The sequence below is a fragment of the Perognathus longimembris genome, chromosome 21 (genome assembly GCF_023159225.1).
Source record: "Perognathus longimembris pacificus isolate PPM17 chromosome 21, ASM2315922v1, whole genome shotgun sequence".
NCBI lineage: Eukaryota > Metazoa > Chordata > Mammalia > Rodentia > Heteromyidae > Perognathus > Perognathus longimembris.
The window spans coordinates 42052419-42068322 of NC_063181.1; the positions used below are offsets into that span (position 1 = coordinate 42052419).

General features: G+C 41.8%; 1 non-coding gene across 1 annotated transcript; it reads right to left on the reverse strand.

Moving 5' to 3' along the window:
• Window positions 1–9043: 9043 nt before the first annotated feature.
• LOC125339752 lies at window positions 9044–9150 on the reverse strand. Its single transcript, XR_007208604.1, has one exon. It is a non-coding gene; the product is annotated as a U6 spliceosomal RNA (small nuclear RNA).
• Window positions 9151–15904: the final 6754 nt, after the last annotated feature.

Sequence of the window (15904 nt, forward strand, 5' to 3'; positions counted from 1 at the left end):
AATCTAAGCTCCTATCACAATTGTCTGCATTAGAGCCCCGGGAGATTTGCAACGCATGCAGGTTTCGTTGCAGTTCGATGGTGTTCAGAGCTGCTCACTGGCTCCAATTCCTTGCCAAGGGGACTTGCGTCCGGCACCTTAGCTACTTGGTGTGGTTGTGCCCCCAGCTCCGTTGTCTCTGTGATGAGAACAGATAGCAGGATGTAAAGAAGGCAAATTCAGTTTCATTTGTAAAAAAAAAAAATCATCATGAAAGTCCCAAGTATCCTATGAAAGATTCGTCCTTTAGGTTTGAGAACACATTCTTAAGGTGTTAGAAGTCTTCATGTTGTTTTCCACTCATGGTCAGCACCGTTTGAGGCTGTACTGGATGCTGGAGTCAAACACTCAAAACTCCAATATCTGGGGCTGGGGATGTGGCCTAGTGGTAGAGTGCTTGCCTTGTATACACGAAGCCCTGGGTTCGAGTCCCCTTCCCCAGCACCACATATATAAAAAATGGCCAGAAGTGGCGCTGTGGCTCAAGTGGCAGAGTGCTAGCCTTGAGCAAAAAGAAGCCAGGGGGGCTGGGGATATGGCCTAGTGGCAAGAGAGCTTACCTCGTATACATGAGGCCCTGGGTTCGATTCCCCAGCACCACATGTACAGAAAACGGCCAGAAGTGGCGCTGTGGCTCAAGTGGCAGAGTGCTAGCCTTGAGCAAAAAGGAAGCCAGGGACAGTGCTCAGGCCCTGAGTCCAAGGCCCAGGACTGGCCAAAAAAAAAAAAAAAAAAAAAGAAGCCAGGGACAGTGCTCAGGCCCTGAGTCCAAGGCCCAGGACTGGCAAAAAAACAAACAAAAAAAACACCTCCAATATCTGTTAACATTGCATGCTTTATAATACACCAATTTCTTGATTAAGCCAGATATTAATAAGTCACTTCAAGGGTTATGATTTTGCTAGTTACATTTTAAGCATATGAACTACAGGGAACTCGGGATCTTGAAGGTGCTTACCCATGCTAATTCCCTACCTGTGGCCTTCATAGATTGGTGAAATCAGGGGTTCCCAAAGAATGTGCATTCGATACCAGTTGTAGAGGGTTTTAATCACTCTTACAAGTTAAATACTTTTGCCAGAACTGCATCCTGTAGGCTGAGTGCAGTAGCTTGTGCTTATAAGCCCAACTGTGAAGCTGTAGGTAGAAGGACTAATCTGAGGCCAGGCTGGGTAAAAAGTACAAAAACCCCTCTGAAAAATAACTTTAAAACAAAGAGTCAGAACTGTGGCTCAAGGGGTACAGCACTTGTTTCCTAAACACAAGATCTTAATTTCAAACCCTAACATTTTTACACATCTGGAAGAAATAAAAAACCTAAATACCTACAAGAAAATAAAAAAGAGAAAGAAATTGGGTCATACAATAGATAGATAAGTAAATGATAGCTTTACATTATGTTGGAAAAAAACCAAAACACCCGTATCACAAACAACAACAACTGGACATCTACCATTTCCCCTGGAACCCGCTTCAGGAAAGCTTTTATGTGGATTCAAAGTGTCTCATTTCTGTTGGACATGGATACAGTCTTTTCCCCATATAACATTAGCGATCTGCAAGGCACATTTACAGAAATCTGGTGGTATGCTCTACATGAGAAATAAGTCCCTCCATCGTCACTATTTTGCTTCTAACGTACCACAGTTTTACGATGGGACTGGTTCTCATATTAATTTTAAGAGTCTTAAATTGTTAATATATCTGGAAGAAAAAAAGTATTGTCTTTCTATAAACAATAAATCATATCCTAGATTTGGCACAAGATAAATGTGTGATTATATTTATATGTTCCCCTAGAGTTCCAAACATTTTTTGGTGGAAGAATACCAAAAGGCTATTAAGTGTGATAAATTCCATGCAGAGGTATTCCCTTTGAAATACTGTAAGAGGTATTCTCTTTTTTTTTTTTTTTTGGCCAGTCCTGGGCCTTGGACTCAGGGCCTGAGCACTGTCCCTGGCTTCTTCCCGCTCAAGGCTAGCACTCTGCCACTTGAGCCACAGCGCCGCTTCTGGCCGTTTTCTGTATATGTGGTGCTGGGGAATCGAACCTAGGGCCTCGTGTATCCGAGGCAGGCACTCTTGCCACTAGGCTATATCCCCAGCCCAGGTATTCTCTTTTTTAAAAAGGTTATCTTTAAGTAGTTGTACAAAGGAGTTAACATTTAACAAAGCAGTTTATGAATACAGTGCATGTTACAGGCCAGTAATTCTATTTAGTCAGAACAAAAGGTTAACTTTTATCATCAAATCTTCCAAAGACTTTCTTTTTCTGTCACCTGGGAGAAATGCGAAGGCAAGAAGATGCTGCTAGAGGAGGAAGGGCAGCCCCTTCTACACGATTTCCAATGAGCAGGGAAGGAGACATAGGGGCTTTAAAGGAGTAAAGAATTGGCCAAGGACACAGGGCAGGGAGAAAGACCCGGGAGTGGCTGCCCTCGTGGGTTTGCGTTCTGCACAGTTGCTCCACAGGGCCTTGTTTTCCACCGAATGCTTTGCTGTTAAAATTCCTATTGATTTTCCAAAATAATTGGTAAATACTTTCCTGCCCTAGGCTCCTCAAATTCTGTAGCCAGGCCTGAGGAGTCTTTGAAGGAGAGAGGTGACCTTTTCAGTGTTTAGCTGGGGTGAGCTGGCTGAGTCTGGCCCTCACTAATGTGACATTTGGTCAGAGCTCATGGCCACAGACAAGAAAAACTTGGTAAACTAAAAGATTGCTAAACTGTGCAACAAAGCACAGCCTATTTTGTGGGTGCATCTTACTGCATTAATAAAATATGCAAGTTTTAAATCCCTCCCCCGAACTCTGGGTAGCTCAGCAAACACAGAAGAAGGCCCTGGGTGTGATTCGTCTCCCCACTGAGCCCTGTTCACCTCTCCCCCGGGAGCGTCGTCACGGTGAGGCCTGTGTCAGGCCACGAGCCCTCACAGGCTGTTCATTCAGAGGACAAGTCGTTCAACCCTCTCATCCGAGGACATTCAGAAGAGCCACCCCTTCAGCCACCTCCGATGAGTCCGTTTTGGAGCCAACAGTTCTGTAAATACTTTAAGATGAATCTCACAGCTGCGTTATGTTTTCCTCGTGATGAGTGTCTGGGGTCATGGAGGTACGTGGTGTAACCTCTCCAGGAGGGTGGGCACGCCCTGCTACAAAGAAAGTGCTGGAACAGAACACACTCGTGCCGTTCACGTATCATTATCTACTCAGTCATTACATGTTGTTATGAGCTTCTGTGACATGAATCAGTCACCCTCCTAAGAGTAATGTAGGAAAGGGGGGAGCTTTCACGAACAAGTTGCTGCCAGGGAGGTGAAGAGAAATCTACACCCTGCCGCATCCCGGAGGATGGCACGGGAGGACTTCCCGGGTGTGGAGGACTTCCCGGGTGTGCAGCTCAGCCGTGAGCAAGGCCTAGCCAGCGGGGGGGGGGGGGGGGGGGCGGGGCCGCGCGCACACACACACACACACACACACACACCCCATTCCAGCTGGAAGAAATACAAAAGCCCCCAACTGGGAACGAAAGTTCAAGCCCAGCTTGGTGAGAATGCCTGAATCCTGCTCTCTCAAGCGTTGCCTCCGTGGCCCTGAAGAAGTGACAACTGTCGGGCAGAACACAAAGTGCGTGAAGTCAATAGAGCTTCAGGCTGACCCTGGGACACAGAACCTGCAGGGCCTGCGAAGGACTCCGGGCCTCAGCATTGTCTTCAGGGAGGGGAGAGAGAGGTACGTGGGAAATACAGCTCTGTAGCTATGGGAAAAAATATATATATATATATATATATTCAAAATGCAAATATAACAGGCTAGAAGCGAGCAGAGTCAAGTAACCTTGGTCCTTGGCCAAACTGTGTTCTAGTTGATCAGTATTGACAGAGAGCCACAGGAAGCCCGTCGGTGATAGAAAGTTGCAGTCGCCTGATGATTAGTTTTGATTCTTGTTGCAAGATGTGTATCAAATAGACTTGTTTCTGGAATCCAGGGCAGTCAGAATGATAAGGTAGAGTTAGGTCCGTGGCCGACTCTTCCTCCAGGTTCAGGGCAATGACTAGAGACTTCTGGGTACCGCTGCAGAGGTCTGGGTGGAACACTTCGTCTTTATGTAATAAACGTACATATCTTCGCGATGTTTCGGCTGTTTCTCTCAGGAGCCAATGTTCTGCGGGGAAAAGCAAAGCTCTTTCCTTGCTCTGCTGGGGGTTCTGTGTTTGACTTTCAGCATGCTGTGTTTGTTGGGGGGAACTTGAACTCAGCTGTTGCTGAGCTTCTTTTTGCTCAAGGCCATCACTCTACCACTTGAGGTACAGCTCCACTTCTGGCTTTTTTCGGGGGGGTGGGTAATTGGTAATAAGAGTCTCATGGATTTTCCTGTGCAGGCTGGCTTCACAATGCGATCCTCAGATCTCAGTCTCCTGAGTAGCCAGGATTACCGGGTGAGCCACCGGCCCCTACTCTGAAGTGCTATTTTAATTTGGCTATTGGCCCAGGTTCTGATGTATTTTGCAGGCCTCTCTCCACATGGTGCCTTCCTCCCAATTAATTACAGATTTGAGAGAAAAGGGAAAATTCGTCGACCAAGCAGGCTACAGAAACGAAGAGCGAACACATTGTATTCTCCAGCGCAACTTTTCCTCTCCACACAGCTCTGCTCTTCAGCAAGAGATTCCAAGTGAGATTTTCTTGCTATTTTGTTGTTCTTCTGTATTATAACTGCAGCTGCCTGTCTTTTATCTTCTTCAATTTCCGCCTTTCCCAAATTATTCTCTTCTTCACAAGATAGTGAAAGGAGGGAACAATTGTGTCTTAATTGCTCCTCAGATTTTGAGTCTCGCTTAAATTCCTCCCCCAAAGTTGCAATTCAGGTGTACCAAGAGACAATTCAGCAGATTCCCCCAAATAGATCTTTAGCTAGAGAAACTGAGACGATTCCTCAGCTGTTTTATGGTTCCTGAGAGAAGATTCCACTACATATGTGCATGCATAGGACAAAAATCGTATGGCAATCGATATAGGAAGTATAGCAGAAGGAAAATAGATGCTACTCTTATAAGGCTCTTGCATTATGGATGAGGCAATAGATTATTATTTGAAGGTGGACCATGGTAAGATCTTTCAGAACCATGCTTTTGAACACAGTCTTGGAATTCATGTCATTTCTAATTTATGGACCAGCATGGAGTTTCTTATTTTTTATATCTGTGAAAGTATGGAACCTTTATTTAGGAAGTGGAGGCAGGAAGATCATGAGTTCGTGGCCTTTGTTGAACTCACGAGATCTTGTCTCAAAAAACGAAACCAACTAAACAAAACAAACAAAAACTCAACTTACTCAAGGGCTTACTGTATACAAGAAAGTGGTTTTGTTACTTTACATGTGGTATCTTAAATCTTTTTAGAAAATGTCATTATTGTTGTCAGTGTCAACCCACAGACAAGAAAATGGGGCACTGAAGGGCTCCTGTGTGGTAACACGCTGTGTAATCTTAATCAGAAAGGGAGAGAGACATACAGAGGCAGGGACAGAAAAGAGGACAAAAACGCCCTCAGAGAAGGCACAAATTGGCCCTAAAAGTCAACAGTATTCATGATCATGGCAATATGGGCATAAAATAATATAAAATATAAATAATATAAAATTTCCACATGAAATTTTAAATATATTTTAATATAGAAATTTTATATTATTTAATGTTTTAAAATTCAATTTGTAAAAAAAGACTTGATAGCAGAAAAAGTATGAAAGTTTTAACTTGTTTCTATGAGATTGTGTTCTATACACACACACATGCACACACAAATAAAATTTTTGTAATGCTTTAAGGGACTCATGAGAACGTACTGTCAATTTTGTTTAAATTGGACTCCACCTTCCTCCTCAAGCACAATACACTTGGTTCCGTTTGTATGAAGAAGCAACACTGTCTCTTGTGGGAATCATTGGGTAGATAGCCGAGACTTTGGGAGTCAGCCAGAACTGAGAGTGAATATTGACTCTGCTGGCTCGGTGACCTTGAGTCTACGGCTTAACCTCTGAGAGTCTGTTTGTTCATGGTTATGCTCTTGAGAGAGTGTGGGAATTGGTGACATTGACCTCTAGAAAATGCTGAGTGCACAACCAGAGAGGAGTGATCTGTCATCCTAGCCACACGAAACATCGGACGTGGCTGGGATCTCTAAAAATAATTCCTCTCCCAACTTACTGGATATTGCACATTGTTTCTTTAAAGAGCATTTCATGTTCAGTTAGCAAGAAGATGGTATTGTGGGCCAACTTGATCCTTTCAGGATTTGTTTTTAATGTTGTGTTAGAGTGAGTCAAAAACAAGTTAATGTAGGGCTGGTTCACTTCTCACGAAACGCGGCTTTCCTAACGTCTCTTCCGAGTGCTTTGGCTTTCAGCAAGATATTCTGATTCTGAGCGTCCCTTTGCAAATTCCGGTCACTCCTGTACGACCTACTCCTTCTCCAAATTTCTTACAAATTTCAGCCACCTCAGTTTCCCCAGATGTCTGTTTTTCCAGTGCCGTAGGACTGAACTTCTCTACTCGGGCACTGGTTCCCAGAGGGACAATCCGGAAAAGGCCTTCCAGGAGAAATCTGGGACTGGATTTTGTTCAGTTTGCTGGTGTCGCCCGGGTACCATGGCCCCGAGCTGATGCGCGTGAGGTGGGTGAGCGCATCAAGCTGCACCCCGGGGGCCGCCTTCTAGAGCACACAGTGTTTAAGCACAGCTTGAGTCATCCGCACAACCTGTAACGTTGCGAATTGGGAAGAAAACTTCATACAGTTGCTACTGAGATTACTGGAGATAGTACTTACGGGGACCCTGGAGCCAAAATAATTTGCTTAAGTTTACGCAACTACGAAGTGAGAACACGATGGCTGCTTGTAACACACAGCACCCAACTGTGTTTCACCGAAGGGGTTGGAGAGGGAGACAGAAACGTAGCTGGAGATCCATGGGGTGATACACAGTTTTCTATTCCAGAGATTCACCTCCCAGGAAAAACATGAACTGTGATTTTTTTTTTCCTTACCTCTTTGAGATTGGGATGGTGATAATGGAAAAAGTTCTAGAAGATACGACATATTCAGATCTGAAAGTGATTAACCTTACAGAGAGACATGATGATCAAGATAGTGCATAACTAAAGCTGATCTACCTGACATGTCTATTTCTGCATGCTGTCACGACTGTAATTATCTAAGCACACACATCTGAACAAGTTAAAATGGATGCAAACCAATTGAGATAATACTAATAGAATACTATTTATTATAGGAAACAATCTTCATTGGAGTGGTTTCTTTATTATCTGAATTTAATCAGCTAAAGAAACTACTGTGTTTTTGGAAGTTTTCCCCCTCACTGGACTGATAGAACGCAGTATCTTTAACTGCGTTACTTCTCATAGAAGTTAACTTTTGTGAGTCTTTGGGTTCTCTGGGAAGAGCATTAAAAGAAGACGAGGTACTTTGGGCATCAACCTAGAAGTTGCCAGAACTCAAGGAGAAAATGAATAATAAGAATGCATAAAGGAGCATATGAAGGAAGAGCCAGAATAGTAGAGACGGTGAGGTGAGGCTTCCAAAAGTCAAAATAAGAAGAATAAACCATACAATAAAATTCCATTTTTACTTCTGCCAATCTGGTGGCCACAGCACTTTTGTAAAAATATATTGTGAAGAAAGCCATTGTGAAAAGTTTTTACTTAGGATAAGAGGTGGGATCCAGAAATATCGACAGATTTTGTAAAATGTAGAGACTGTTCGAATCTTTGCTTATACTATCTTTGCATATCTCAAAGTACCATGCAGAGTTAAAAAGCTGGACACTTCTCATATTTCTTTCAAGGAATTTCTTTGAAGAGAGCTGAAAATGTTCTCAAAAGGTGAGCTGCGTGTGAGCCTCACCATTGAGACTCAGAGAACACGCTCTTCTTTTTAGCATCCTGAATAAATCAGAAACAGCATATCCCTTCATAAAATTCGATCTCCCAATTTCCATTAAAAGCCATAATCATGCATGTCAAGGATTCTCTGCTCGCCATCAGTAGAAGAATGTGTGCATTTGGTAGAGTTAAAATAGATGAGAAGGCACTGGTTTGGTACTCTTAATATTATGAGGAGAAGAACAGCACCGAGTCTCTTTGCTTCTTGTCCTGATTAGTATCAGTCATGTAGTAACTGGAGTCATGCATCACCTGACCGTGGGGATATGTTCTGAGAAGAGTATGCTTAGGCAATTTCATCATTACGCAAACATCACAGACTACGATTACACAAACAGGAGATTTAATCCAACACAGGAGAAAGTGACTGAATCAGGAGACTTCATAAACACAGGATGTATGGGACAGTCTGTAGTTGGTGACACTGTGCTCCCTTACAGCAAACTTATTTGTTTTTCTTTATTGTCAGCGTGAAGTACAGAGGGGTTACAGTTTCATACATAAGGCAGTGAGTACATTTCTTATCCAACTTGTTACCTCCTCCCTCATTTTCCCCCACCTTCCCCTCCCCATTTCCTTCTCCTCCCCCATGAGTTGTACAGTTGGTTTATACCATATAGTTTTGTGTGTATTGCTGTCGCATTGGTTTGTCTTTTTATCCTTTGTCTCTCGATTTTGGTATTCCCTTTCCCTTCCCTAGTTCCAATACACGTATATATAATATTCAGTGAACTAAAATCAGTTAGAATGATATCAGGGGTAAAACCATGGGAAGAAAATACGAAAAAAAAGAAGAAAAGAAAAAGGGCACGATTTCATGTGACATGTTGAAAATAACTACAACAATGATATACCTGTTTCCATACACACTTGTTTCCGTAACTTGGAGTTCATTTCGCTTAGCATCATCTTATGTGTTCATCTGGACATAGCTATTGAGCTATTGTGATCCTCTGCTGGGACTGTCCTAGACATGTACTAATTATTCCCAGTGAGGGAAACCAAAGAGTCCATGTTTCTCTGGGTCTGGCTCACTTCACTTAGTATGGTTAAAAATATGGAATGTTTCACGAAGTTGCCTGTCATCCTTGTGCAGAATCCATGCTAACATTCTCCACATCATTCCAATTTTAGTATATGTGTTGCCCAAGTGAGCACAGCAAACTTTATTTTTAATACCTAGAATTACACTCTAAAATGATCATGAAAACTAGAGTATAGCAAATAACTCACTGACATTGCTTAGGATTATTGTCAGTTGTTATATGCTATTTATAATTGTTTTGCTATACTTTCATCACAGTAGGTGTGCAGGAGTTTTAGTTACATCCTCATCACCACAAACTCACAAATAATTAATTGTTCTACAACATCATGACAGCTTGATTATCATGAGCTGATTTAAAAAAAATACCTTACATAGCTAGCTAGCTGTTTAAATCTATCCTGGGCAAGAAAGTCTGTGAGACTTATCTCCAACTGACCATGAAAAAAATGGAGCTGTGTAGAGCAGTAGCCTTGAGCAGTAAAGCGCAGAGACAGTGCCTGGAGCCCAAATCCAGGACCTGCGTTGGTGCGTGCTCCATTATAATAGTATGGGACTATTGTATTCATGGTCTTTCATGGATCAAAGCAAGGCATAACTGCAAACAAGAATAGCCCTTTGTGGTAGTCACTGAGATAGAGATATAAATAGATACAGTGCAGGTAGAATTTTTTTCTTATTCTGAATGCTGAGTCTATTTTACATTAAGACAGATGGCATAAAGAATGCCCACACTATAACAGGTAGTCAAAAGAACAATTAAAATGTTAGAACAAGCATTATCAAATTTGCAAAGTAGAAAGAAGAGTTTGATGAAGCTATGAGTACCAATTGTTCCAACAGCCATCAACCCAGGGTCAAGTCTTTTTTCTCTCCTACACCTTGAGATAAATAGAAGTTGAACTAAACCAACAATCACCCAACGGGGGGGGGGGGGGGGGAGGAGGGGGGAAATCAGCATTTTGAAAGAATAGCAGCAAACTTGGAAGAGCTGACAACTCTGGGAATAACGCTAAAGATGAAACAGAATAATTAATAAACTCAGAGGATTTTAAGGAGTTAAAACTGATAATACCAGACTATCAATTCTGACAAAGAAAGCAGTTCTAAGCAAGGCACTAGTGTAAAATGGACTGCTGGAACTTTTAATTCGTGAGCAGGATAACTTTCTCCCTCACCTAAGAGCAATTCAGGCTACCCTCTTCATTTTTCTGTAGCACCCTTAGAGGAATAAGGATTCAGAACAAGCATCATCAATTGCATGTCAAAATAAGGGCAAAGTTTGTCCTTTCCACTCACATTGGACGCCTCCATCTTTACTGTTGAAGACTCAGAACATCTGGTAGGGACAGTCAACATACTTGGAATTTTAATTAGGGATCCTTAAAACACGTCACTTAAAACCAGGTCAAGAGACTTAGGCTTGGCAAAGACACATTTTGAACAAGACTCTGTTTCTACATCTGCGGACATTCCTTCCCTCCCGTGGAGAAATGATCAGGATGTCAGGCCCTGATGTCTAACAACTTACTATCACAAGGTCTCGGCAGTACTAGACTAGCAAAAGCTCAGTACTTTTTCAGTACATGCTGGAGAAAGGATGATCACACCTGCAGTTTTCTTGAAAACATATTGGTTCACCTGTACTGTATATTCTATCACTGAATCACTTATTATAATATTCTCTATACCTCTGTGTGTGTGAGACTCTGTCTTTCTCTCTATTTTTTCTTTTTCTTTTGATTGAAAGACTCAAACTTCTAACAAGTCCTAAATTATTTCTTTTTTTTTTTTTAAATAAAATGTGTTCCAGATTTAAGACTACTGAGAAATATTCTTTAAGTAGGGCATGTGTCTGATACAATGTGAAAAAAGAAGTAAGTATAACCCTTTGGGAAAGAATTAAGAACAAAAATAACTTGGCAGGGTTGACAAGTCTAGCACATTGTGCCAGAAATAAGAGGGTTTTGTTGTTGTTGTAGAATGAATTTCTCTGGCGCCGAGGGTTTGTCTTCAGAGTCTGGCTATTGCTATGGTGAGGATGTTGGTTGACGGTGAGTCGTGAAGTTCATGATGGCTTTCTCCTTGGGAGCCAGTGTTCCCCTTTGCTGAGGAAGAGCAGTTCTCCTGGGCCCACTTCAAGTCCACTGTGATTATTTTGCTAGAGCCCCTAGGGAGGCCTAATTGCTAGAAATACAGCATTTTAATGCTCCCTGCTGGTTGAGCTTTATTCCTGTTCCAAGTAGAACAGAACGAAATGTACTGGGGATGGGAGGGAACAGTCTAACACATACTGGATAACGGGAAACCCAACTTCAAATTAGGATTTTATAAGCTACACTGGAGATGATGGTGTTTTCTGAACCATTGCCGCCCAGGTCAAGCTTCCAGAACGTTCGGTACATTTATCTAGCAATCTGGGTTCTTGCAAGTGTTCACTCTGGCCAGTTCTAGGCCAGAATGGGATATAGAGTGAGACTCTGTCTCAAAAAAGTTCGGTCTTCCCACATTGGTGTGCTGGCATTTGACTTTAGGGATTACCGATCTATGGGGTGTCCTACAAGTCACTGTAGCAGTAACTTTAAAGTGAGCATCAAAATATCTATCTGTAGAGTGCTGAAAATTCTATGAGAATTGCTAGTATTTCTGTTTTTATTTCATAAAATTTTCCCCTTGGCAAGGGAGGCGTTAATAACATGAGAAAAGATTAGTAAATCTGAACACCATTACAGTTAAGAACTTAATCAACACACAGGTACCATTAAAAGAGTAAAAGGTACACCAAAGACTGTGAAAAGGTATTTGCTGTACATATGTCTGTCAAAGGACTCATGCATAGAATAGAAATCCTATAGTTCAATGAGAAAAGGCCAACCTAACTTCTGAAAATAAACAGATTTAAACAGCACTTCACAAGGAAGTGTTTGAATGTTTCTTGCATAAGAGATGGTTGACAATGTCATTAGCTAGAAGGGGAATAGAAATGATAAATAAATGAGGTATTCTGCATTCTCCAGAATATCTCAAGAAGGCTCACGATGCTGAGTCTCTCTTACCCTGGCTTAAACACCTCTGCTTTGAAGAGCTAGCAATAATTTACCATTATGCCTATTCTATGACCCAGTAATTCCATTACCATGGCCCTAGAAAAATGAGTTCCTATACTCACCACAGAGATGTTCTGTGGACTCCCACAAATGTGAGCACCACACCTGTAAATAAAACCAACTCTACACTGAAAATATTTGGTGAAAATGATGTGTATATTAAACAAGTTTAGATATTTCTGGTCATTATTCCCTAAACAATATGACGTAAGAGAAATTTGCAAAGTATTAGCATTGTCTTAGGCATTATAAATAATCTAAAGATAATATAAACTATATGGGAAGAGGTGCATAGTTTCTTTGCTAACACTGCCCCATTTTATATAAGGGATTAGAACATGCAGATTCTGCTATTTGCAAGGGGTCATGTACCAAGCTACACTGATACCCAAGAAAGACCATACGTGATTTATTCTTCATATCTCAAACTGGCAACCTATCCATCAACAGAAATATAGAAACTTTGGTATATTCATAAATTGAATATAATAACACACCAATTAAAAATGTGTGACATTATTTAATCTCAGAAACAAGAGTACTGAGGGAAAACATCTAGTCTAAACAAGTATGTACTATATGTTTCCCCTTGTATAAAGTTCAAAACTAAGTAAGAGGGCACGAAGGAGTCATCTTCTGAGGCCCTGGAACTGTCCTTTACTTTTATCCAAAAGGTAGTTACTTAGGTGTATGCATCTGTTAGAAAATAATGTGTATATTAACTTAAGCATATTTATTTGTGCAAGTATGGAAATTCTACCAGGTGAATGTATGTATTTGAAAAGCAAGAATAGAAAACAAGGAAGAATATCAAGTTTGAGAAACAATAGTGAATATGCTACACTTATGCATAGACTGGAATAGTATTAATGTTGAGAAGAAAATAATTTCAAACAGAGGGCATAGGAGTGTGGCTCACATGCTGAAAGTGCTTAGGAAAAATCTAGAACTGTATACTACTCAACAGAAAATCACATAGCTTTATAAGTTTCCAGTATTAAGTTGTTCTTAATATATTTAAATAACATTCCCAATTCCCTTGTAATTAAAAAAAAACAACTGTTTCACTTATGTAACTTGATTTCCGGAAAGAGCTCATTTCTATAATGTCATTCTAAAATAAAATCTGCACCTCTTCCCTTCATAATTTTCACTTCATTAATTAACACCTAATTTATAGGCACATTGGCAACTGAAGCATTCTCACATGTGGGTAAAATTAAACTAATACAGACAAATTTAAACATCCTGACGACATGAACAACAGGCTTTCCCTGTCCATTTAGTCATTTCAAAATCTCTTCCCCTGTGAAGACGTCATGGCTTATGCAATCGCAAGCAGTCAGCCCATTCTTCATATCCCTGTAACTTTTATCCTGGCACCTTTGTTTTAGTAAATAGTACTTTTGTTAAACTGAGTTTATTAAAGACAGAGAATGAACCTTACTAATGTGTGCTTGCCTTTTTGCCTTATATAGGGTGAATATTCAACCAATGTTTGTTGAATGACTGCATTAAGATATACTCTTCAGAAATTCTATTTCAGTACTTGGGGTACACTTAGCAATCTTGGAAACAAAGATTATACCACATAGATATTAGTTCCTAGAGCCTATTCCCAGTATTCCTTCTGTCTTACACGTCTTTCCCTCGGGCCTTCCTTTGGCTAGCCTCTCTTCAGAAGCTTAATCTACTGTTGGATTCATAATTTGAATAACTATGGCGAGGTGGGAGAGGTGTAGCCTCACTGGAGGCAGGGTACAGGAGGGGGCATGCCTTCGAATGGGCGCCAATGGCAGGCCACTTCCTGTACTCCTCTCTGCTCCCTGGCTGCCTTGAGGTGAGCAGCTTCCCTTCACTATGCCCTTCCACGACGTTTCTGTTTTGCCACAAGTACAAACGGAGCCAGTGGGCTATGGACTGAGACTTCTGAAGTCATGAGTCAAGACAAATTGTTTCCCCTTTAAGTCGGTTTCTTCTGGAGTTTTGCCACAGTGACAAAGAATAGACTGACACAGTCACCTGCTTCTTAGGGGAGAGTTGCTGGTGTCACATACCCTTCACATGGGCTCATTTGTTACGGCAGCTCACTCCTCAGCTCTGGACTTCTCCGGGGTTACTCCATGTAGGGTAGAGTACACTCTCTCACTCTGCCTACCCTCTGTGTCCGTTGGACTCCCACCAGGCCTGAGCCTCTGACATGAAGCCAGGACTCCAGCCTCCACTACCAAGCTTCACAATGAGATGGGAGAGTGTCTCAGAGAAGAGGACAGGCTGCTCACAGGGCTCTGAACATGCGGTGGGGCCCAGAATTAGGGGACAATCTCCCAACTGTGTTGACAGCCCAGGACAAGCCACGCTGTGATGCTGGTCCTGGGGGAGGAGAGTCAGCACTGTCCCTTCCTCCTAGCTGGGGAAGGAAGGCGGAGGGATGTGCGCAGGGCGTGGGCTGCAAAGCTGAAGAAGATGACAGCTATGGCCTCTAGCTTCCTGCTCTGAATAATCCACACACATTCTCCTGAAGAAAAGCCACCAACGTTTCTGCAAGTCAATTCTGACAAATGTGCCAGTTTTCTCATCATTTTTATGAAGAAGAAATGTTTTAATTGGCCTGGTGAATTCATACTCTTTTGTACTAAAAGATAATTTCTAAAACGCTTAAAACATTTGGGGCCTTTATCACTTTATTGCTGTCAACCTGGTCTTTGTTTTCATTTTTCTTTTCTATCATTTTAAAGTGTAATGGTCAGTTTTTAAAAGAATACCACAGCATCATGCAAGACCTCACTTATTTAAAGGCAGGGTAATTTTGTTTACTTAAAGCTGCGCAAAGTAATGGGCAACATTAAACCGTTTTTCTAACCATGGGGGGGGGGAAGAATACCACAGTAATGTCTATATGTTAGGATAAAGCGGACTAGCTTGAGTGAAATCCAGGCTTTGCATAGCTTCGAATAGCTCCCTTTTCATTTAGAGTTTTTGTTCTTTGAGACAGACAGGCACTATGTAGCCCGGGCTGGCTTCAACTCCCAGTCCTCCTGTCTCAGCCTCCTAAGTGCTAAAATTATAACTGCATACTACGGCACTCAGCTTTCATCTCCATCGTGTTGAGTACAAGTACTCTTAGGATAGAAATCCTCGAGTGTGAAAACAGAAAGCCGGACAGAAGCTTGCTCCAAACGCCACCAGAGGAGGGAGGGCGCCTCTGAAGAAAGCTCTGCCGACGGGGAGGGCCCGAGCGAGAGAGCAGGCCCCATTCCCAGTCACGCCGCCTCTACGCTCCGTGTTCTAGTGAGGATTCACTTCTGGTGTCCATGGTTCCTAGTGGGGTGGTTGAGGTGATAAGAGCCATCAGTCAATATCATCTTTTTAATAACTGTTCTCCCTTGCTAAGAAAACCAAACAACTGAATCTCCTTGATATTACCTACTCATTCCAATAATCAGGGGGAAACATGCTTTTGAACTAGGTCATACCTGTTTGAATTTTCGAGGTAATTGCCACCCGCTTTATTTAATCTACCCTTATTTCAAGTGCCTAAGAACTCCCGAAAGCATCACGGAATGTCGGTATTTAAGATCTCTGACATACTCTTCTTTCCTATGAGTGAATATGTTTTGAGGTTTAATTTTAAGTTTTCATCCGATTATACCATGTCTAATGCTGAGATAGGAGTAGAAAATGTACCCGAGTGCTTTGTTGCTTCCTATGTACAAGTCTTACTCTGCAAATGACTGACAAAAGAGAAATAAATATACCT